Consider the following 24,988-nt stretch of genomic DNA (forward strand, 5'->3'; position numbering starts at 1 on the left):
CTCCATGCTGTATTACTTCTGAAGCTGTTTGTGTGTGTCATTATATTTCCCTTCAGGCCAGTGAGGTAAGTCATTATTATTTTGTGGCCTAATTATAATAATGAATCATTAAGATGATATCAAGGAGGCTGAGCTGGCCTAGACCCTCATGACTTGGAAGATCGGCTAGAATGGCAACAGTGACCCAGTCATTTAGGTTCACGTGGGTTTACTGATGATGCAGAAGCAGTGCAGGAAAAACACCAGGGTCAAGGAGGCAGGTGGGTGGATCGGGTTCCCCACTTAGGCCTCACAGAATCAAGCCTAGATTTTTAAAGATCTCAGCTGACCTTCAGGGAAGGAGTCCTGTTGAGTCAGAAGAGCCCAGAATCATGCGCTCGCTTCCTTCCATACTGTTCTGGGCCAGAGGTGGTGGTGGGCACAGAGAGACCCGCCTGCACATAAAGGTTTAGCTACCCGTTTACCGTACTCTGATTTCCAGGGCTGCTCTGGTTAGCACGGTTAACATTACCTCAGAGCTCAACTTCCTGGTGTAGCCAGCTGCCGTGATGTTCCAGTGCACAAGGTTGCCCGTGATCTACCACAGGGCAGTACTCCTCATTATAACTGGCCTGAGAAAGGTCTCTAAAGAGGAACAGGCCCTTGCTAATTGTATTACTCTCCATACGAAGCTCAAAAACTGTGTTAGCAAAAGACCTGGGAGGGAAAAGCCACCCTCTTGTCTCTCCTCCTGGTGTTGGTGGTCCCGAGAAGGGCGGCGGGGAGGCCTGGAAGGGCAGAAGCAGCAGAGGTGAACACAGGCAGCGCGAGAGCTCGTCGAAATGAGCAGAGGCAGAGGCCTGGGAGGAAGTAAGCCCAGAGGAAACAAGCTTATGGCTGCACAAGACGCAGAGAGAGACATCTTGCTTCCCTCATGAAAACGCACAGCCTAACTCAAGGAAAAGCAAGGACGAGCCGGGAGCCAGTAGAGTCAGGGCTGGGAAGGTGAGGGAAGTGAGACATGAAATGGAAGGTGTGCCAGATAGCTCCATGACCGAGGTAAGCAATTTTAATGTAGTACTTAAAAAAATCAAAATGAACACGAAAAGTTTCTATGATAAACAAAACATCTGGGGCACCTGAGTGGCTCCGTCGGTTAAAACGGCTGCCTTCCGCTCAGGTCATGATCCCAGGGTCGTGGGATCGAGCCCCACATCGGGCTCCCTGCTCATCAGGGAATTTGCTTCTCCCTCTGCCTCCTGCTCTGCTTGCTTGCACTCTCTCTCTCTTTCCCTCTGTCAAATAAATAAATAAAATCTTTAAAAAAGAAAAATCCACATTTCCAATGAAGACCAGCTCCGCCCCCAAATTCACTGCTTCTCTTGCCCATCCTCACCGTGGCCTGACCAGATCTGGAAGACACTGCAGAAGCAGCTAGGGGCCTCCTCCTTCTCCGTGTCTCCCTCCCAAGCTGCTTCCTTGCTGTCCGGGTCCCATCACGTGGCGCATCTGGCTTCTGAGCCCACAGGGGAACAGAGAGGAGAGCATTCTCGATTTGCCACACTCCTGCTTCGCATTAGAAAGAGGTTCTCTCCAAATACGTCCGCAGACTTAAAAATGGAACCAGGCAGAAGTCTCGCGGGTGCTCTGGCATTTCTTTTATCTGGGGCTACTTTTTTAATTTCCATAGGCTGTAATAAAAAAAAAAAAAAAGGATCGTGAGAATTCAGGCCGACATGAAAAGTGGTGTAAACACACGGACGTGGGGCTGCAGACGTGAATAGAGAGCATGGAAAACCCACCTCAAGGAAAAACACAGCATCGTGTCCAGTTTTTCTTTTTCAAGTGGGTTACGGGGCTAGAGAAGCCGGCATTTGTGGGGAAGATTACTTAAGCATCTCATTCAGCTGCAAGGAATGGTCACAGCTGCTCCTTTCAGAACATCTGTCCCAGAAGAAACTGGAGCGAGGCCGCAGCAACCCACACCCCCACCTCGGGCCCCCACCACCCCCTGGGGCTCCTTCCACATGGGCATCTTTATTTTATAAAGGTCTGAGACCCTGACTCAGGACCAGGCCTGAGTGGGGCCAGATGCATGGCCGAGGGTTTAATGGCACATCATTTCTAGTAGCAGAAGGGGGGCAGTTGACTTTGATAGTGGGATCCGGTTGAACAAGGGATTGGAAGTCTTCTTCCTTCAACAGCAACTCAATCGTTTCCTGTGGGGTACCCGGGTGGGAGCTCGGTCACTGAGATGTGGAGGTAAACAAAATCTACCTCGCGCTTCTGGGCGTCTGAGCGTGGATGCTGACAGGTGGATGCTGACAGATGTGGGAGCTGCTGATTGTGGGTTCTGCTGATGCTGTAATTAGCAGGGAGCAGCTGCATCAGGCCGACGAAGGTGGCATGCCTCTCACCCAGACCCCTTGCAGTCGCCAGGGACTGCCACGCACTAATGGTCCTCAAGCCTGACTGCGTATCCCACATCCCATGGAAAGCTTTTTAAAAATATCCCTGGGGGCATCTGGACACCCACGTTCATACCAGCAGCATTATTCACAGTAGCTGAGGAGTGGAAATGACACACACATACATACACACACATACACACACGCCTATATGGTAAGCATTGGTATTTGTTCAGAACTCAGGAGATTTCAGCGCGCAGTCAGGGTGGAGAGCCGTGATTAGACTAATTATCCTTTAGAACCGGCCACGAGCCTGCGCCTGAACCAAACTGAAGCAGGAAGGTGAAAAGCAGGTGGAGACGGATGCCATGTAGACACCCACCACGTCCGTAGTGTGAGCTCCTCTAATCGCACACAGCTGGGACAGGACACTCACAGCGGGGACGTCATGCCCTCCTCAGGGGCTGCCTGCTTTATGTAAATGGTTGCCCATGAAGCGGAAGCAGTTCAAGGAGAACAGAAATTTACTTAGCTCCCCTTTCAGGAAATTACGCCTTGTCAGAGGTGAGTGGTTTGCTCTCTGATGTCAAGGCTTTGGGGACAGGCCCCAGTTGACTCCTGGACAGGCCCGAACAAAGTCTGAAGAGGCAGGGAACCCACACCCGGTGTCACTGTCCTGCCAAACTGGCTCTGGAGGCCCCTCAGAGAAGGGTGTCTCCATCCACCAAGATGCTTCAGCAAGAAAGCTGGGCACTGCCCCAGCTCCTCCCTCCCCACGCCCCACAGCCAGGCAGTCACCAAGCTGAATTAGTTCTGACTCTTAAAAATGCCTTAGAGCTGCTCTCACACCACCGCCAGGATGTTCGGAGTGTCTCCTTCCCAGCTGGATGGGAAAGATGACCCAGGAAGCGCTAACTGTGGGTGGCAGCCATCTGGGGATTCTAGGTGGACTGACCTGTGAGAGAAGTCAGTCCTCTTCCTGGCAAAACATGGAAATAAAACATGGTGGCCCTGATGACATCCTTGAGCTGCTGATATACCACGCCTGGGGCTACTGCCTCAAGGCTTGTTGTTCAAGGTAAAAAGTTCGTTATTGCTCAAGCTGATTTTTATTGAAGTCTTATGTTTCCCATGGTGAAAAATATCCTAACCGATAATTTACAGAAACAATTTTTTGTGTGTAAAATTTCATGTTCTCTCGGTTTGAAGACAAAACCAGTTGTAGCCAGCTGAAGCGCAGAGGGTAGGGGGAGGAAGAGAGGGTAGAATGCCTTGGACTGGGGCAGCTCATGGAGCTCAGTGTGGATGGGGCTGAGTGACTAAAGCTCTGAAGGAGCCGAACCACAGTGTCTCTGAGAATGCCTTCCTGTCCCTCCGGAGCACCACTGCTCAAAGAACCCCCCAACCTCTCAAATCCAAACCTTAATTTCCAGAGGTGAAACCTTGATTGCCCTGCATACTACCCTTGGGCCAGTAAGGCTCATGGAGAGAAACAGTTTCCAGAGCAGAAACAAGACCCCATAAGTCACCCCTTTGGCCGCAAAGGCAGTGCCCCAGGAACAGGGACTAGAAAGACAACTCAGTAACTTCACTCCTGAGAGTTCCCAAACCCAAGAGGTAACCGTCTGCACTGATCAGGACTCCTGGAGTACAAATAATAGATACCAGCTCAAACTCACTTAAGCTTAAAGGAAAGTGTATTCGCTTTTAGATACACACTGTAGGAAGGGCAGAAGTGCAGGTCGCCATTGGGAGAACAGGACTTGAGGTCTAGATCTTTGCTAGAAGTCTCCCTCCCCCCCACTCTTCCTTAAGCTTCTCTGTACGTCTCTGCACATGATGGGTCCATGCTCCTGGGCTGCCTTCTCTCTGCGGCTAGATCCAAGGACCTCTGGGCTTCAATTCTTTGTTTTATTCCTGAAAGGATTATAGTAGGGAGAATTTCAAGAAAGTCTCTAATGGCTTGGCCTGGACAGTGAACCCATTTGTTGCACCAAAAGCTATGTGAGGGGCCTAGGATGGTGCTTTGGTCCCGCTGGGGCAGGAGCCAGCCTGTGGGGGCAGGGGCCACAATGGGCAGTGACGTTTAGGTATGGGATTAAGGTTGGCCTGTGGGAGGGGCCATTCTCCAAAATGAAATGGGACTGTTGCCCAAAGAAGAGAGCAGACAAAGCCCCCCACTGGTATCCTTTCTACATTGACTTTATTGCATTTTCCTGCTCTTTCAAGGACTCAAAAACTGACATTATGGTTGTTTATGTGGGGAAAGGAGGATTAGAGCAAGTCAAGAAGGTTTCATGCTCAGTTTTCAGTGCCTGAAATAAGTCAACTTGTACAGAATTGATTTTAAATCTTTCTTTTTTAAGATTTTATTTATTTGTCAGAGAGAGAGAGAGAGTGCGAGCGCACAAGCAGGCAGAGAGGCAAGCAGAGGCAGAGAGAGAAGCAGGCTCCCAGCCGAGCAAGGAGCCCGATGTGGAACTCGATCCCAGGACCCTGGGATCATGACCTGAGCCAAAAGCAGCAGCTTAACCGACTGAGCCACCCAGGCATCCCTGATTTTAAATCTCTTAACTGATAAGGCAATTATCCCCAATATGCTAACAGTAAAATTAGCCAGAATTATTGTTGTTGTTGTTAGATTAATGAATGGTTGTCCCATTATTTTGAACTTGAATTAGCTGAAATGCTGTTCTATTTTATTGTCCCTAAATTGTTTGATCTGTGGATAATTATATAGATATTGGGTTTTATTGGCTTACTCATTTATTTTGTTCCCCTAACTATGGCTTTAGTTTTGGTTGCAGTTGGAGAACGTTGAAAAGGCTTCTCAAATATTAAATTATCTGCAGCCCATACAAAACTATGTTCTGGCTTTGGACTAAAGCAGTCCTGGTGTGTTTGTTTTTGTTTTTTCCCAAGCTCTTTGAAACTACTTTAAAAACAAACAAATAAAAAACCCCTTACTCCAAACTCCCTTTTTTAATATGGAAAAGAAAGCTAATTGTAGTACGAACTATAACCAACCAAGCCTTACTTTCTGTTGTAGGATAAGTTAGTTACTGAGATAAAAAGGGGATTTGGTTGTGTTTCTGAGCATCCCCTTACTATGCACATTGGCCATTCTTTACCTTGGAGAGACTTATTTTTATACTTTTATTAAATAGAGAATTATTTCTGGTTTCCTACTAAGGACTCAGGGTAGAACATTCAACCTCTGTTGTTTTTAAAGCTGTTGTTGCGTTGTTGTGTTGTTGTTGTTGTTGTTTAAGATGAAATAAATCATTATTTGTTAAGCACTGTAGAAGCCCCGACAGCCATTCCTTAGGATGATATAAAGGGAAACTAATGACCCTATATGCTTCTGCGTCAATCAAACTGCAGGTAGGGCATTTCCAGCAAGAGCTGCTTGCGATATGTATTCCTAACAATAAACGTAGGTAAATTAATTTTTCATCTGCTTTCTCCACGCTTACCAAAAAGCCACAGCTGCAGCTCAGTTTTCTGTCTGTTCTGTGAGTGTGAGGTGAGTGGGCTAGGCGGGAGTGCTCTGAATCCAGGAGGGGAGCAGAACTGACCGTTGCATGTAGCCCACAGAAGACAGGCAAAGACAGAAGGTGGTCCATGCGCTAGAGTCGTGCAGAGCCCAGAGGTCCATGTGGGCTGTGAGCAAAAACGTAAAGCACTGAAGCAGGCAGGCATGGACTAGAATGGGGCCAGCTGGCCTCGGACCAGAAGTCAGGTCCATCCTTCCTGCTGCAGAAGAAACTGGTTGGCCTCAGAAGCTGTTCCAGTGTTGTAGGTTGTCAGACCTGAGGGCATGTGACAATTAACTGACAATTAGCCTGACTCTCTGAGACTAATGGCTGGACAGCCAAGGCAAGTGGACATGGCCAGCAGCTACGGAGATGGTCCAGTCCATTGAAGTAGAGTGGGCCAGGCAAGGTGGCCATGGGGAAAGGTCATTTACCCCAGTGACAGCATCCCAAAAGTGTCCTTCCATCCCAGGTTGCTAAAAAGGGAGCTTGGGTAAATGTTTCAAGTCTAGATTGTGTTGAGAATGCTTTCACTTGTGCCAAAGAAATACAAACAACCCCATCCAGGGATGGAGCCCAGCGCTGAGATCTAGGACTACACAGGTACACTTGTGCTTTACGTTGAGTTCCAGTTGCTCGTAATGTAAGAGCTAGAGATTGGATTAAACCTTCCACAGAAGCCCAGTCTCCTCCTGTTTCTTTTATTAGGTTCTTGCCTTTGTGATGATACAGTGTGTTACAGTTTCATTGAAGGGTGAAGTGTTTTTATAAGCTTATAATTGAATGCCTCTCTTAACAGAAAACCCACAGTCTTCAAAATCCGTGCAATCAGCTTTTGTAAAATGAGTCAGACCTTCCCATTTATTTACATGATTTTTTTTTAAGATTTCATTTATTATTTATTTGAGAGAGAGAGAGAGAGCACGAGCAGGTAGAGGGAGACAGAGAAGGAGAGGGCAAAACAGACTCCTTGCTAAGCAGGGAACCTGATGCAGGGCTCCATCCCAGGACCCTAAGATCATGACCTCAGCTGAAGGTGGATGCTTAACTGACTGAGCCACCCAGGTGCCTCTATTTACAAGATTTTTGAAAGATATTCTTTGGCCCCTTGGTTAAAAAAAAAAATATATATATATATATTTATGATATATATATATATATGTCATATACATATATATGATATATATATATCATAATCAAAATATATATATATTTTTTTTCAATGCTCACTGCTGCTGTGACATTCCAGAAAATGTTGGCATGCACATGCGGATGCACTTTATTCTCCTTGCAACTTTCTACATCGTTATTGGTTTGTCCTACCAGTGGAAAAAGGGAAGGAGAGGGAGAATGATCTGCTGTGATCCTCAGCTAACCCCCTGAAACCTGAGAATGGAGCCTATTTCTAAATCCAATCATAAAAAAATTCTATTTAGTTCAGTAAACTATTCACCTTCAGATGACCGATGTACCCCTTAGAAAAGAAGAATCCTACACATTTATTATCAGTAGTTCAGAGCTGCAGGGGCAGAAGCAAATCCAGGGTGCTCAAGGTGAGGTGACGTGGTCTCAACCAGGAAGCCTCTTCTACTCATCACACTGTCTCAAAAACCGGAAAGATTAGAAAACATTAATGACTATTTATGGAGGCTTAAAATAGAAAAAGTCATGATGTGAAATGTAACAATCCACAAAGGAAAGTTAAAAGAGCTGACTGCATACACTCAAGTTCTGTATATTTAAAAAAAAAAAAAAAGTCATCATTAAGGGATGCCTGGGTGGCTCAGTCAGTTAAGCATCTGCCTTGAGCTCAGGTCACGATCCCAGGGTCCTGGAATCAAGTTCCATATTGGGCTCCCTGCTCAGCGGGAGCCTGCTTCTCCCTCTACCTACCTCTCCCCCTACTCATGCATGCTGTCTTTGACAAATAAATCAATAAAATCTTAAAAAAGAAATTCATCATTAAAAACACAAATGTAGTAAATGATAGACAATTATTATGAGGACTCAAGAACAGGCAATCACAAGAACAGGCAATTCCTGAAAGAAAAAAAGTAAAAATGTCCAATAAGCATAAGGAATCAATCTCACCTGTATTTATAGGGATGTAATAGAAGTCATGAAGGACAGGTGAGAGTGAGATGTCATTTTAAAATTTTTGCTTGTGAGATTGGTGAAAAATAAAATCAGTGATGATGAGGAGTTAAGTAATAGGATATTCTCATAAGGGGACCTTTTGATCTAATATGTATCAAAAGCAGTAAAAGGTACAATGCATAACTTTTCCAGATACAATGCATAACTTACCCTAAAGAATCATTGAACATGTTGGGGGTAGTGTTCTTTAAAAATAGTGCAGGGGCGCATGGGTGGCTCAGTAGGTTAGGCCTCAGCCTTCAGCTCAAGTCATGATCCCAGGGTCCTGGGATCGAGCCTTGCATCGGGCTCTCTGCTCAGCGGGGAGCCTGCTTTCCCTCCTCTCTCTCTGCCTGCCTGTGATCTCTGTCTCTCAAGTAAATAAATAAATAATCTTCAAAAAAAAAAAATAGTGCAGCATTGGGGCACCTGGGTGGCTCAGTCAGTTAAGCGTCTGCCTTCAGCTCAGATCATGATTTCAGGGTCTTGGGATCAAGTCCCACCTCAGGCTCCTTGCTCGGCGGGAAGTCTGCTTATTCTTCTCTCCAACCCCTGCTCATGCTTTCTCTTGCTATTGCTCTCTCAAATAAATAAATAAAATCTTTTTAAAAATTTTTAAAAATAAAGATATTTCAGCATGAAAAATAATTTGAATGTGCAGCAGTAAGGAATTGCTCAATTAAACAAACTATCCATTAAGACCTGGGACAACATCCAGTTATTTAACATTATATAATTATGTATTTATTGATAAAGCAGTTATTCATAATCTCTAAGAACTGGAAACAACCCAGATAGATACCCTCAGCCGGTGAATGGATAAGCAAACCAGGATACCTCCACAGGATGGATTATACTCAGCGGTAATGCAGAACAAACTCTTAGCGGTTGGTTCTCATGTGAATTATGTTCACTGAGAGATTATATATTGTATATGACATCTGGAAAAGGCAAAAATGTAGTGAGGGACAAAAGATCAGTGGTTGCTAGGAGTTGGGGGTGTAGGAGAGCTTCTCTGGAAAGGAGTGGTATGAAGGAGTTCTGGTGGATGACGCCATTGTTCTGTGTCCTTATGTGTGTGGTGGTTCTCTTAGCTGTTGCGTGGGTCAGACCTCCGAACTATGAACTCGAAAAGGTGAATTTTAGTAGATGTAAATTTAAAAATTATATTATACTCTGAAATATGAAAGAAGGGCAGACTAAGGAGAGAAGGGGAGAAATATAGAGGAATAAAAGCCGAAGAGGCTCCAATTTTTTTTTTTTGAAGATTTTATTTATTTGACAGAGAAACAGTAAAAGAGGGAACACAAGCAGGGGGAGTGGGAGAGGGAGAAGCAGGCTCCACTGAGCAGGGAGCCCTACATGGGGCTCTATCCCAGGACCCTAGAAGCATGTCCTGAGCCAAAGTCAGATGCTTAATGACTGAGCTCTGAGACTCCAATTTTTTTAAATTAACATATAATGTATTATTTGCCCCAGGGGTACAGGTCTGTGAATCACCAGGTTTACATACTTCACAGCGCTCACCAAAGCACATACCCTCCCCAATGTCCATAACCCCACTCCCCTCTCCCTGACCCCCTCCCCTGACAACCCTCAGTTTGTTTTGTGAGATTAAGAGTCTCTTATGGTTTGTCTCCCTCCTGATCCCATCTTGTTTCATTTTTTTCCTTCCCTAACCCTCAAACCCCCTACTTTGCCTCTCAACTTCCTCATATCAGGGAGATCATATGATAATGGTCTTTCTCTGATTGACTTATTTTGCTCAGCAAAATACCCTCTAGTTTTATCCACATCATTGCAAATGGCAAGGTTGAGACTCTAATTAAAAAAAAAAAATGTTCTAGAACACGGAAATCTGTTAATATGTATCAAGTGAAAAAAACAGAGTACTCTTCGCTGTTGCTTTTTGCAGAGTTCTGTGGAACAGGTGTCCCATGAGATTCTCTGGTAAGAATAAAAAAGAATCCCAGAAGCAGTTTGTGAGTCTACCGAGGTTCTTAACAAAGAAACCGATCTAACATGGCTCACCCACCCAAGGCTCTATCCCATTTTATACAGTTAAGGAAATTCTTTTTCTTTATTTTCCAGAGAGAGTGGGAAAGCATAAGCAGGGAGAGCGACAGGCAGAGGGAGAAGCAGACTCCCCTCCGAGAAAGGAGCCCGATATGGGACTCAATCCCTCATGACCTGGGTGGAAGGCAGACACTTAACCGACTGAGCCACCAGGTGCACTAATGGTGAAGGAAATTCTAAGTGTTTACTTTAAGATGCATTCTAGGTCTCTCTCTGGCCAACTCTCAATTATTTCTGTGGAAATTTCTGATCTCAAATTGAGTGTGATTTGTTTGTGCTACTTTGTACGTTCCTGGACTGCCTCCGTCCTGACATCTATTGATGGGCACTTGGTAACTGCTAATTAAACAGTAAAATTTTATTGAAAACAAGCACACCTAAAACTTTATATTGGAGTGAAAAATATAGAATCAACTCTAGATATTTAGCAAAGGGAATTTAAACAGGGGAATGTGGTGCTCACAGAACATGGGAAGGGCTCGATGGGCAGAGAGAGCCCATAGCTGCTGCTGCCCCCAGAAGCCAAAGGGCTGCTGGTGACGACGCCACTGCCCCCGTCATGAGCCCCACGTCTCACAGATTCACCAACTACATGAACAGATGCTAGGCTGAGTCCCACCACTGTAACTATGCCCAGAGATGCTTCTAGAAACTAGGAGCCAGTGACTAGACACTGGAATCGTTAGACCAGCCGCTTCAATTCATGTTGCCAGGACTTCACCAGGTCACAGAAGCAGCAGAGGAAGGTGGCTTCCCCGTGAGTGCACTGGCTGGGTGACCTGACTTCCAGAGGAGCTGTGGGGACAGCACCTTTACCTTCTCCATGTCCCCAGTTCAGCAGGAGGTGGGATTGACCCAGGAGACCAGCTGACCATTTCCATCGGGCTTCGCGATCCTTGTTCCCACTGTCATCTAGTTTCTATTAAGCAGATTCTGAAAAACTCTGCTCATGGTAATTTCCAAGAAGTGCACCTTCTAGGGAAACCTATGTTTTGCCGAAAGAAAAGGCAGGAATGTGAATTTCCCGACCTTTCTTTCTTTTAACTCATCTACAAATGTTTCTATTTCGTAGATTTAAGGACACCTGAGAGATTTTCATCCGAAGTGTCTTAGGTCAGTGTGCATTTGGATGTGAAGATCACTTTATTAGCCGTTAAGATACAGGCATACGGTTGGCTGTGTTCATCCTTTCAACCATTAGGCTCTTGAGGCTAAGAATCTTACTTTCCTCACCGTTGCATTCCTGGCAATTCCCACCAGTGCCTGCCAGCAGGCAGTAAGTGCACAGTAAACATCGAGGGGTAGGGATAGCATCTGTAATCAGTTCCTAAATCAATGTTTTTCTCTTTTATTTCTTTGTACTTTATTGAGGTAGATTTGACAAGATTCACCTGTTAGTCTGAATACTGCCTTCACCGTAGGAGAAGTCTAGCTCACATCATCTCATATTTGTTCAACACTATTTCCTTCTGCCTGAAAGAATAAACTCGTGAACAAGGTATTAGGTGTGTCACTGCCACAGTAAATACCGTGTACGCACGGCTGCTCCGTTTCCAGCTTCTCGAACTCCCTGAGTCAAATGTGGCCGGCGTCTTGCTGTGCAAGAAGGGAACGTGGAACAGGCCTCAGCAGCATGAAGCTTTGAGGCTCCTTGACGGCCCAGTTCTTAGGAGAGAAGGAAGGGGGTCTGAAGACAGGCCACTCAGTACCCTCCACGTTTCACTGAGCAAATAGGATGATGATACAGCCAAGGATGAGGAAGAAGGTTCTGTAGTTCCTAACGGACTTGAGAATTTCATAGAGAATCTGGGGCCTGTATATAGGTGTGTAAGTAGCACCTAGAAGAGAGGGAGAGGTAAGTAAGCACCCCCAAGTAACCACCACCCAGGTCGCAGTACATAGAGCATTACCAGTATCTCAGAAGTGCCCCCCCATGCCCTCTACACTCTACCCCGCCAGGGACACCCTGCCCAGGTCTCTGACCCCACCCCCAAGTGGAACTCCCTGTAAATGGAATTACACGCTAGACATTCTTCTGCCTTGGGCTTCTTTCATTTACTAATTTGTTTGTGATATTCACCCCCGTTGTATGTAGCTTTAGTTCACTACTGTTCGTTGCTGGATAGTATTAGAACTTATGACTATATCACACTTTATCCTTTCTCTTATCAGTGGGTATTTTGGATTGTTTCCAGCTTGAGGCTGTTATAAATGATACTACTCTGAGCTTCCTTTTATTTTTTTTTAAAGATTTTATTTATTTAACAGAGAGAGATCACAAGTAGGTAGAGAGGCAGGCAGAGAGAGAGGGGGAAGCAGGCTCCCGGCTGAGCAGAGAGCCCAATGTGGGGCTGATCGCAGGACCCTGAGACCATGACCTGAGCTGAAGGCAGAGGCTTAACACACTGAGCCACCCAGGTGCCTCTGATGTGGCTTTTAGAGCAAGTATGTACATCTGACTAGGAGTATAAATGTAGAAGTAAAATTGCTCAGTCATCAGGTAGGCTCAGCTTTAGGATATACTGTTGGGTCTTCTGAAGAATTAACGCCAATTTTCACTCCTTTTGGTGGTCTATGAGATGTCCAGTTCTCTGCATCTCTCCCCACCCTCCTGATGTCAGCCATTTACATTGTAGTCATGCCCTTGGGTGTGTGATGGTAGTTCATTGTGCTTTTATTTTCTCTGATGAATAATAATTCAGCCCCTTTTCATGTGATTATTGGCCATTCATATAGCCTCCTTCGTTGGGTGCCTTTTGTCTTTGACTTTTTTTTTTCTTTTTTTTTTTTTTTTTTGCTGGGTTGCTTGTCTGTTGGTGAGTCACTGGTCAGATATATGTACAGTATAGCAAATTTCTTTTCCCATCCTGTGGCTTGCCTTTTGGCTCTATTGGTGGTATCTTTAGGTAAAGAGACATTTTTAATTTTAACATAGCCCAATGATCAAATTTTACCTATATTTACAATTTTTTGTGTGTCCTGTTTAAGATACTTTTGCCTACCACACTGTCTTGAAGATATTCTCTTGTGTTTGAGAAGATTTATTATTTTGCTTTTCTTATTTAGATGGGCAGCCTACTTGGAATCGATTTTTGATTCATCTGTATTCTATGGAAATACCCAGTATGCGCAGCACCATTGATAAGGATTGTCCTTTTTCCATTTACTGAAGCATCAGTTTTGTCATAAGTCAAATGACTGTTGACACTCTCTATGTCTATACACTCGACTCTCTTGTGTTTGTCTTCATCCCGATGCCATCTCTCTCTTTTCTATACCTTTGTATAAGTCTTGATGTCAGATGGTAAAAGTCTGCCAACTTCAGTCAAGTATTGTAACTCTCCTGGTTCTGATCTTCTGTGGGCTTATTAGAAAGTCTTCACAGTTCTTTTAGTGGTTACCCAAGAGATTACAACACACATCCTTGATTTATGAGAGTCAAATGCAAATTAGTACCTCACCACTCCCTGGGAGGAGTGTGTCATTGATGAAATTCAATTCTACGTAGATGTAAAGCCCACAAGAACTTAATTTTATTGTTTCATAGTGAATGTGTATTTAGGTTTGTCTGTGTATTTATCCTTTCTTTTCTTCATTCCTTCCTACAGTTCTGTTTGTCCATGTGGCATCTCATTCTTTCTGCCTCCATTAGTCTATTTAGTGTTTGTTCCAGCATGGTTATGCTGGTAATGAATTCCTCTCAGTTTTCGTTTCTTTTGGAAAAGGCTTTGTTTCACTTTCGGTTTTTTCTTTGGAGGATATTTTTGCTAGGTATAGAATTCTTTGTGTCCTGTCCTTCAGTGTCCCTGAACTGGATTCTTGCCATTTCCATGTGCCCACAGTATATACTAAGTTGGTATAACTGGCTTGGTCAGATAACAGTGAGTTTTCAGATCTCAGATCTGCCAAGCAAGGAGGACTATTTTTAGAGCTGTGGATAACCCATCAGTATAGGCTTTTTGGAGGGCATTTTGCAGAATATATGGATATCTAAAGTGTACATTCTTCATCTTCTGGGCTTCTAGCCCAATTCTAGGAGTTTTCTCTAAAGCATATAATCGCACAAGTGTAAAAGCGAAAATGATAGCAAACATTTATAAGGTACTTATGACCTACTGGGCACCATTCTCCGTGTTTTGCATGCATTGACTTCTTCACAGGACAGTTGACTACTTCATAGCAACCCTACTAGGGAGGTGCTATTGTTATCCCAGGCTTACAGAGGAAGCAGAGAGAGGTCCAGTAACCTGACCAAGGTTCTGTAATTGGTAAGAGATTGGACGGAGATTGAAAATCAAGCAGTCTGACTTCAGAATTCATGCTTTTAATTACCATTCTGTACTACCCCTCCAGGATGTTATTAATGCATTTAAAAGCAAACAATGAGAATATACTAAATGTCCATCGATCAGATCTAGTTAAGTAACGTATAGTGTTTTCACAGAGTGGAGTGTTCTATAGCCATTGGAGTAATGCTTTAATGAGTCATGCTTTCATGATTACATTCTTGTAATCATGGAAAGATGTGTATGACATATTGTCAATGAAAGAAAGCTTTGGAACTCCATGGGAGAGCTTATAGAGTATGGCTCCATTAGTTGTGAAATCATGTGTGTCAGGGGGTGGTTATGGACAGAGCCCTCTGCAATGCACTTGTAATACTGTTTTTGACGCAAACAGTAAAGCTATTTTTGTTTAATGTACAGAGACTGCATTTTACTCTCCCTCTATCCTTCTATATTTCTTGGTGTGTAATAGCCAGTTGAAAATAAAAGCACATGATTGCTCCTGAATGGATGCATTAATAAATATTTGAGCTCTATTATTATTTATATGAGGATTTCCTAGAAGGGAGATTTCAGACTTTAGTGTCATGAACAATAACTTCTTTGACTGGGTACTTGTATTTCTTAGTATTCCCCTGCACTGTCTTGTTTCTTTTTTTTTTTTTTTTTTCTTCAAGAAGCAACACTTAATATGGATTTTGGCAATGAAACAGATACGTGAGTTTCAATGAGCTTACATCTTTTATCCGTTTATTGTTTGAGAATCAATCAAATTGGCAAACCATTGATTAGCAAAATTCCTCTTAGTTGCTGTAATCCTACCTCCCAAACCTGATTGACAAAGGGAAGCCACTTCTCAACAGAGTTACTATACACCCAACCCTTCTCTGTAGTGCTGTTTCAAAATGAGAAGCTCATCTCGAAGAGCTGAGTTGAGCTGGACGACGTTGCCTGCAGAGAGCAACAGCAGTGTTTCTCTAGCCAAAAAGGGCAAAGGGGGTGTTTATCCAATACAGCCATAAAACTGCCCAAGAATTGGTCTTATGACCCAAGTCTGTCCTGCTGTTGATCTGACAGACCCAACTGGGCCACAGCAGACAGAGAGGAGTCAAGGAGCTGCCTTGCATCCTGTCCTCGGAAAATCAGCACAAGCTCCAGAATTTAGTTTTGATCTCAAAACACCACTGGGGTCCGTGTTTAAGGTATGTCTGTGGGAATGTTCCTTAAAACATGCTCACATGGGAAAGGAAGTAAATACTTCATGTATCATATTTTTTAATGCACTCAAGTGTTCCTGTAAGTGCAGCAATTGATTTGATTCTTTAAATAAGAAAAAAAAAGATGGAAACCTCCATAAAATTATTTCATGTGCGTAGATGGTTTTCCGTACCATACCCTGAGCTCTCCCCGCACTTGTGAAAACAAAGGGTCGCCCATGTACCAGTCTTGTGCCTCATTGTATCCTGGCTCTCACTTCTCATAAAGTGACATGGCTTTGCCTCCTTCTCACTTAGCACATACTTAGTGACAAGGAAGTGGAAATCCTGTAGTTGGGATCGTCCAGCCTCATCAAGGACACCGCGGGGCCGTATTTGACATCACTAGGATAGTCTGCAAAGCAAGACTCGTGTTTTTCCAGACTCCTAATCTCTAGTTCCTACCGTGATGCAAGGGCCACAGGTTATGCCTAGAACTTCTGTGTTTGCACAGGGAGTCAGGACTCGAGGGTTCAAGCCAGTGTTTCCTAAGGTCAGTGACAAACGGCTGGGACAGATTTTCTTTCCCTCCAATTGTGAGCACCCCTGTTATTAGGCCAACAAAGAATTCTCAGATCTCTCTCTCGTACGTCTTTATACACAAGAGTTTCTACATCAGAGGATCACCTTAGGACTTTCAAAAGCTCTACTCTCACTTTCAAGTATGGTACTCCTATAATCCAGAAGTTTTAGTCTTTTGTGTGTGTTTCAAAGAAGCCCTCCAGCAGCCCTGACCTGCTATATTCACTGAGAAAAGCCCATGTTGGCCTCAGGGGTTGAACAAGGTGAGACTGGGCCCTGACCAGCAGCCTCAGCATCCCCTGGGAGCTGGTTAGAAATGCAGACTCTCAGGCCCCACCCAGACCCACTGAATCAGAACATGCCTTTTAGGAAGTCTCACAGCAGATTCTAATGCAAGATACAATTTGAGAAGCACCATAAGAGCCTCTATAAAATATCCCAGCAAATATGGGGACAATGCCAATTAAATTTCAACCTGCATGGGCCTGTTCAATAATATTACATCGAACATGACTTTCTTCTGTTCTCTTGTTGCTCAGAGGCCCCTCTGCCCACCCAGATTGGAGAAAAATTGCTTAAATGTTTGACAGTGCCTTTTGTGTCTTCTAGCAGATTGCCCTTCCCTATGCTTGTCATTCTAACAGGCTGCTTAGCAGTTGTCAAAAATGATGTTATAAACTGTCTCGAAGCTTGCTTGATCTCCTATCTTAATCCCAGTGACCTGCCAAGCCTTGTGATTCATTATAGTTAGAGCTCTGCATATTAATGCGAATTATGGGTGGGGGAGTTTTGTCTGCTCCGTGAAGATCTGCTGTTTGGACTTGTTGGATTCTGTGAAGCCAAGACAAGCAAGCGATTGTTTGCTAAATCACATGGCATGCGGACTGAAGTTCAGAGATACATACCTAAGTATCTATTTAGCTAATATTGGTATTATAAGAAGCATGCAATAGTATCTTATTACATCATCACATTAGGAAACACGGCACCAGCCTTTTTTACTTGTTTAGTAAAGCAGTGCCATTTTAAGAGATAGACAAAGTAAAATGAGGTAAGAGTGGTGGTCAGTATAGGGAATGTACATATTCAATCATCCAAGATAATTAGTCAAATGAATAAACATGGAAATAATTATTTACTTGCCTGGGTATCATCTTAAATGGTATAATCCTAACTCTTGCCCAAACAAAAAAAAGTGTCAAAAATTTTATTCAACTGATTAGTTAATGAAGGAAACTACAAGATATATGGCATGAAATATTTATAGATAATTTAATAAAGAAATACTACTTTGAGACTGCTGGGTTATATACAAAATTGTTTACTGTCCTATAGGGCAACAAACTGTCAACTTTGAGGTTATCCTTTCCACTGGACAGAAATTATTTGCATCTCTGACGAACAAAAATCTAGCAACTAGCTGGTCCCATCATGAAGTCCAAGACCTCTATCCAATCAGTAGTAAACAGTGAACAGAGCACCATCCCTTCTATAATCCTTGGGTGGCCTTTTCCGGCATATGACATTGAAAGGAGATTTTTTGTTTTTTGTTTTTTGTTTTTTGCCTCATGCCCAAGTTTTATGTCATTTCTCTTAAGACGCTTACAGAAAACCCTTTTCTTTAAAAAAAAAAAAAATTAACATAATTTCTAATAAAGGTTTAAATGTGCTCCCTTAGAAAGTGAGCATTTATTTTAAAATTGCAGAAGGTGAAAGGTGGCTTGCTTTCTTCTCTCTCACATAGTTACTCCCGAGCTTGGTGAGTTTTCAAAAGCTTTTTGAGAGCTTTTCTTTTCAGAGCTTTCTCTTTATGGCCGTAGATTTCCATGCCTAGTGACCCTTAGTCCTATATTTGTGCTTGGCTGTCAGGTGGCTCAGGAGACAGTCGTGGCAAGGGGGGGATCAGCAACAGAGCTCCCCCTTAAAGAGCCATGACTATCAGGAGAGTCGACCACTTGTGTTCACACCATGTGGCAAGGTCAGTCTTCCTGCCTTTGCTTGGTCCCTGTGAACGCTGGTGTGTTTCAATGGGAAATTAATATTTTTTGAACTTATGCATTCGCTCTTTCTCCCCTATACATATGTTAATCACATAACATGTAGGTCTCTCTCCATAATCGTTCATATTCATATTCATGAACAGTGTTGCCTCGGCTTCTGCTGAATCTCATCGGCATTATTCTCAGAAATTGAACTAACTGTGAGCCAGCATGGAAATGAGGACGTATTCCGAGTGTGTTAACTAGGAAATGCTGATCGATAACTAAAAGTTATTTTCTAGAATGATTGTAGGAGTTTGGATTTTTTTTTTTTTTCCAGTTTGTTTTATCGCCGGGGTCTGCCCACACTGAGGGCATTCACTGTGCCTGCAAAGAAGCGGGTCTTGGCTTTTCCTCCGCTCCTGACTGCAGCCTGCTCTGTGAAGGCAGCCAAGGGCGGAGGGCCCTTCACATTCTCAGCGGGGGACCTGGCTGGGGGGAAGATGGCAGAATCCCAGAGTAGAGTTCTCGGCATAAATAGTTCCGAGATCTTGAATGCATTCTTCCTAACAATCGAATGAATGGGTTTCTTCTACCCCCTTCTTTCTAGTTAGCTAACTTTGTGTTGTTCTCGGTAGCATTCTTCAGTGAAGATGTGTGGAGATGGAATGTGAGTTTGCGGCAGGAAGCTGCCGTTGGGGTCGCGCTGTCGGGGCAGAATTCAGAAACGCTGGCCGGTTCGTTCGCAGGGCGGGGGCCTGTGCCTTGAAATATCTGGAGGTGCTGACCAGGAGGAGCGTTTCTGTTTGGCTAAGAATAAAAACACGATTTTATGTGTTTCTGTAAGCACTTGCTGGAGTTTGTCCTGATGCTTTGGGCTAGCTTGATTAGCCTTTCTTTCCCGAACGCTCCAGATTGCCGGTCTTTATTTTTGTTTTCTGTAATGAGACAAGATAAATCTCAAGCTTTTATCTAAGTGCTAAGTTTTATAACTGAAAATGGGAATAGGTACAAAAGTCGTCCTTCTGCCTTCTAACTTGGAAAATGTTAGTCTCGTGTGATGACTTTTTCCAAATAATTGAAAAGGTTTTGTTCAAACCCAGGATGGTAAATGGAAATAAAGGTTCATTATATTTTGAACAATGTGCTCGACAGGGAAGCCCTGACTATGGATCTCACGTGCCTTATTTTCAACGTAGTTACATCCTAGAGGAATGGTAATGCAGACGGTCATATCACGCTTGGGGGTGCTTCCTTTCTTAGCGTCATGCGAACATTTGTAAGCATCAGTTAACTACTTCTGTTTTCATCTATTTCAAAACAGTCTGATTTTAACATCCTGATTTCTTCACCTGGATTATATTTTTATTATAATAAAATACCAGGTGTTGACCAGAAAATTTACACAATACTACAAAGCACAAAGAAGACAATCATCATCTGTAATACGCCAACAGAAAAAAACTGCTTTTAACATTTTAGTTGATTTCCTTCTGATATTTTACCCACGCATGCAAGTATGTATTTCTATAAAACTACGAGCATCCTTTATGCAAAGTATGTATTCTGCTTGATATTATCTCACTTTGGGTTACTTTGAAACCGTAAAAAATAAGACTCCAGAAATGTATCCTCTCAAATATTCATGCTATATTATTGCATATTATTTATTTATTGCATATTATTACATATTTTATCTTATAGTATGCTTGATTTTATATCTTTCTAGATTATTTTTCTTATTATGATGCATGCCCCATTCCTTGTGCTATTTTTACTTGATTGTGTTCCTGAATTTTTCTGTCATGGAGCACTGTTACTTTTTGGACTTAATTGGTATGAATTGAACTAACCCAATGAGAGTCATTCCTCTACACAAATCTTTGTGAACAGCTTTATTATTTTCTTTGATTTTTTTTTTTTTTAGAATAAACTCCTAGGAGTGGAATAATTGGATCAAGGTGGTGAATATTTTGTACACTTCACAGTCCAATTATATTCTGTGAAAAATGTTTTAAACCTTTTTTTTTTCAAAGTAAGGAATATCTCTTCTGCCATTTTTGTCATGTCTTTTCTTACCATGTGTTAGTCCCATTCCCTTTCCCTGATCTCCTGTGCCATCCACATCTCCCTGTAAACCACACATGGCTTTCCCTCTCTTCTCTCTGCCCTGCCTGTCACATCCACCTGCTCAGGACAGTAATGTCCCAGGGCTGGCTGCTGGCTCCCCACCTCTGCCCTGTGCCCTGTGCACTGACTTCTGCCCACAGCCCATCTTCGCCTTCCCCAAGACCTGGGAACTGTTTTCTCTCTGGCCCCATGTACTGTGCCGAACGGTAGAGGTTCCAAAGAAATCCCCTCTTTGTTTAGAATGTGCTCACATCAAAATAGCAGATGCAATTCTGAGATGGCAAGTTTTGTCAGTCCCTGTAGTTTGAGTAGCTTGAGAATAGTATAAAAAGTTGTTCTTGAATTTTCAAACATTAGAGACATTAGGATCTTTTTATTACTAGACCATTAGAGCCCCAAATGGAAAGCTCATTTGAGATGGTTCAAGTATTTTTCTTAAAAAAAAAAAAAAAAAACAACTAAAAGTCTTTATTACAGTATCACCTTTTATGGCAGAAAATCCAACCATGTGGCTGGAAGGAAAAAAACTCCATGCCAGCAGCCGTATTGGCAAAGATTATTTTTGCTGCAAATGCTAGGGCTGTGGACCAAAAGCGTCTAGTCTCCTGGTGCACTGAAGAGGAACAGAATTAGCTTATGAAGAATATTCCAACCAGATGTCTGGGAATTGGTAACTGCAGTGACAAAAAAGACAGAAGGAAGGAAGAGAGGCAGATTTTCTTTTATGTATCAAAACAGTGGGTATTACCGATTAGGGATATTCAGGGTAAGAGAAAGGCATTAAATTCTCCTAATCACTATAAACTGGGAATCTGCTATGTGTTCGGCTCTATTGTAGAAGTGAGGACAATGCCAAGGGGCAAGAGAATGCACCTTTGTTGACTAGAGTCTTGTAATCAACTCAGGGGAAAGCATGTGGACGCAGGACTGCAGCAAAGGCAAGAGAAGGGAAGGGCTTTCTGAGTGATGTTGAGCAGGGGCCTCGGCGTTCAGTTCAGGGAGAGGTTATTTCCAGCTGCGGTGATACACAAGGATATTTTGGAAAGGAAATAGCTTTTGAGCCAAGCCTTAGATGCACTGATAGGATCTTGATAGAGATGGTTTAAGTGTATGGGACATAAAAGGAATGCAAACCTGGGGTGACTGAATTGTACCGGGCATGTTTGGGGAAAGCAAGCAGCTCTATCCGAGTGCAGTGGAAAAGTTCAAATGGGAAAGCAGTGAGTGAAAGCCCTAGAATGATAGACTAATCAAACCCATATCACGCTGGACTCTCTCAATCTGTGAGCTGGTATTTCTCAGGGTTTTTATCTGGGCTCGCTGCCTCAGTGTTAGGGCAGGTGTTCAGTGCAGACCCCTGGGCCCACTTCAGTCCCCTGAAATCTGCATTTTTTAAAAGATTTTATTTATTTATTTAACAGACCACAAGTAGGCAGAGAGAAGGGGGGAAGCAGGCTCCCTGCTGAGCAGAGAGCCGGATAGCAGGACCCTGGGATCGGGACCTGAGCAGAAGGCAGAGACTTAACCCACTGAGCCACCCAGGTACCCCTGAAATCTGCATTTTAATAATCCTTCTCGATGACTGCAAAGCATGGAAAAATCGGAAAACATTTGCTATTGAAACCGCCTTCAGGACAGTCAGTGAAGGTTTGGGTGAGGGAGAATGGCAGGCAGGAGGTGAGACATGAAGGTTCAAACTCTGGATGGCAACAGCAGGAGCAGGGATTTTACCGAAGGAGGAGTCTCTGGAATATAGTTGGGGGGGTGTGGGCAGCAAGAGGAGGGAAGAGTGGGGTACAGCCAGCAGGACTCTGAGCTTCCGTGGCCAGGGACACCGGGGCACCCCAGTAGCAATATGGATCATGCGAATTTCCCTGAACACCTACAAGATCACTCCATACCTCACTCCCCACCCCGGCAAAACTGCACTTTGTCCCCACCCCTAACTGAAATGCCCCCCGTGAAGTATTTCTGGAGTACTGGCAGGTACTCCTGAACGGGTCTGAGCCCCCTCATGCCTCCTTGCTGTCATCAGGGTGGTCTCGGGAGAGCTTGGCTGCAATCCTTGCTTCCTGGCCAGTGCATGAGCTCGAGCACCTTGGGCTTGCCCACTGCCTTCGGGGCTCAGCAGCTCCCTGATCCTGGCAGTGACTGCCCCACAGGGGGTCTAGGAGAGGCGTGTGTTACTCTAAGTACCGTGGCCCTGCCCCATCAACCCCCTTCCCTGCTGGCCTGCCGGTCACCAGCTTCTCCTCCACCGCCCCTTCAGGTTGAGGAGGTCCGTGCCAGAGATAGATTCAGGGGCCGTCATGAACCATGTCCTGCCAAGGGGTATTATCCAGTGCTCACATGGGGCACTGGGGCCTGGAGGTATGAGCACAGATGGATTCTGCCCTTTGGAGAGTCCTTGGCCAGAGGGGCCCCAAAACAGCCTTCTTCAGGTCTGAGTTTTATACATTGAGGCAAAAGGACTCTTTTGTCCTGACTTCTTCAGAGCTCAGATGGGACATCAGTGGGGCTGCCAGGAGACCCTCTGAGTGGTAGAATCTTCTCTCCCCACTAACAGTAAAGGCTTGTTTGGGGTGTTGAGTTCAATGAATTGTACCTGGGTCTCCCCCTTCCCTCAAAACACGTGTTCCTTTAAAACACGCGAAGTACTCTCAGTCCTCAGCAGGTGACATTTTGGTGGGCTGTTCCCCCCCCCCGCCCCCCATTCACCAGATATGCCAAGACCCCTGTGGAGGACACAGCTGGGCTCAGCTGGGATCCCCACTTCATATGGGAATCCAAGGCAGATCTGTTGGTAGAAGGGAGACTGAATTATTTCACTTAAAATTTTTAAAGGAGGCAATGTGTTTGCATGATGACAAAGTTCCAGATGCACACGGGGGCATCCTGTGAAGAGTCTCCTTGCCCACTGTGTCCTCTGCCAGTCAAGTGAACTTTTGGCGTATCCAAGTAAGAATGTATCTATATATTCTCCTTATCTTTTTTTTTTCCCAAAGATTTTATTTATTTATTGGACAGACAGAGATCACAAGCAGGCAGAGAGGCAGGCAGAGAGAGAGGAGGAAGCAGGCTCCCTGCTGAGCAGAGAGCCCGATGTGGGGCTCGATCCCAGGACCCTGGGATCATGACCTGAGCTGAAGGCAGAGGCTTTAACCCACTGAGCCACGCAGGCACCCCTCCTTATCTTTTTAAAAATGGAAACGGTAGCATCCACACACACTGTACCATGCTTTTAAAAATCCCACATCAGAGGGGCTCCTGGGGGTCCAAGTTGGCTGAGCTTATGACTCTTGGTTTCAGCTCAGGTTGTGATCTCGGGGTCATGAGATGGAGCCCCACGTCAGCTCTGTCCTCGGTGTGGAGTTCGCTTGAGATGCTCTCCCTCTCCCTCTGTCCCTCCCTCACATGCTCACGCGCTCTCGCTCTCTCTCTCTCTCGCTCGCTTTCTCTCAAATAAATAAACAAGTCCTTAAAAAAATCCTATGTCCCAAATGAAACCTCCTCATCCATGTCACAGCGACAGAACATATTGCACTGCGTGACCGACTATACCACAGTGAGATCTAACCCGTCCTTCTCAGGGGAACGCAGCATTTTTCTCGTCCCTGGTTAGCACAGACACTGCCACAAAGACCACTTATAAATACACACCTCATTTCAGATGCAGGCAGGCATATCTCTATGGTCAAGTCCCAGAGAGAGATTGTAGGTCAGAGGTTCAATCAAAAATTTCCTCCTCGTAAGTAAGGGTTGTGCCATTTTGCATTCATACGATTGCGTGAGCAGGAGTCCCCTTTCCCTTCTACTGCTTCATCCACAGAATGTTTTCAGGCTTCTGGGTTTGTCAAAGCCTGCAGGTGAGAGGTGCACTCCCAGCACACTTTGTCGGGGGGCGGAGGAGGGGTACACTGGGAGCCTGTAAGCGTCCAGATCTCTGCTTGACACACAGCAGCAGACACCCAACAATGGCATTTAGTAAAAGCAAAAAAAAAAAAAAAAAAAAAGTCCACCAGCTTTTAATTTTTTTTTAAGATTTTTATTTACTTATTTGAAAGATTGAGACAGAAAGAGTGACAGAGAGCACAAGCCAGGAGAGAGGAGAAGCAGGCTCCCCACCAAGCAGGGAGCCTGATGCCGATGCCGGGCTCCATCCCAGGACCTTGGGATTGTGACCTGAGCCGAAGGCTGCTGCTTAAGGAACTGAGCCACTCAGGCACCCCTAAAGATGTTTTAAATAGGCATTTAAGAAAAGAAAAGAGGGATAGAGTGGGTTGGGCACAGGGGGAGGAGAAAGGGAGGAATGGAAGAAAGAAGACCACCATCTAAAATGTCCTAAAGAAGGATTAGTGAAGACAAGCCTGGTACACCCACTCACTAAAACAGTCTGCGTGCTGTTTGAAATTCTGTCTCTGAAAATGGTGCCAAGACAGGTGGGGCTCTGGCAGCACCCCATCCAGAATGCCTTCCCAAACCACCCCAAATAAATGTACCTTAGAAGGGACGGCAGCCGCTGGCGGCATGCACAGGGCGCCCCCAGCAGCTAACTCCCCTGCCCCTGCCAGCCCACACCCCTGACCTGCCAAGAAAGGATGACACCACCTCTGCAAAGATGATGACAACCCTTGCGACCCAATGTTAAAATGATAGAAGACGGAGAAAAAATGGGATTAG

The 24,988-nt window shown here is 44.4% G+C and overlaps 1 protein-coding gene across 3 annotated transcripts in view; it reads left to right on the top strand.

Moving 5' to 3' along the window:
- SGPP2 (sphingosine-1-phosphate phosphatase 2) overlaps positions 1-24,988 on the top strand; it is a 106,822-nt gene that overhangs the window by 80,945 nt on the left and 889 nt on the right. The window lies entirely within an intron of this gene.

This window comes from Lontra canadensis, unplaced genomic scaffold (assembly GCF_010015895.1).
Source record: "Lontra canadensis isolate GAN:19392208 unplaced genomic scaffold, GSC_riverotter_1.0 scaffold13, whole genome shotgun sequence".
Taxonomy (NCBI): Eukaryota; Metazoa; Chordata; class Mammalia; order Carnivora; family Mustelidae; genus Lontra; species Lontra canadensis.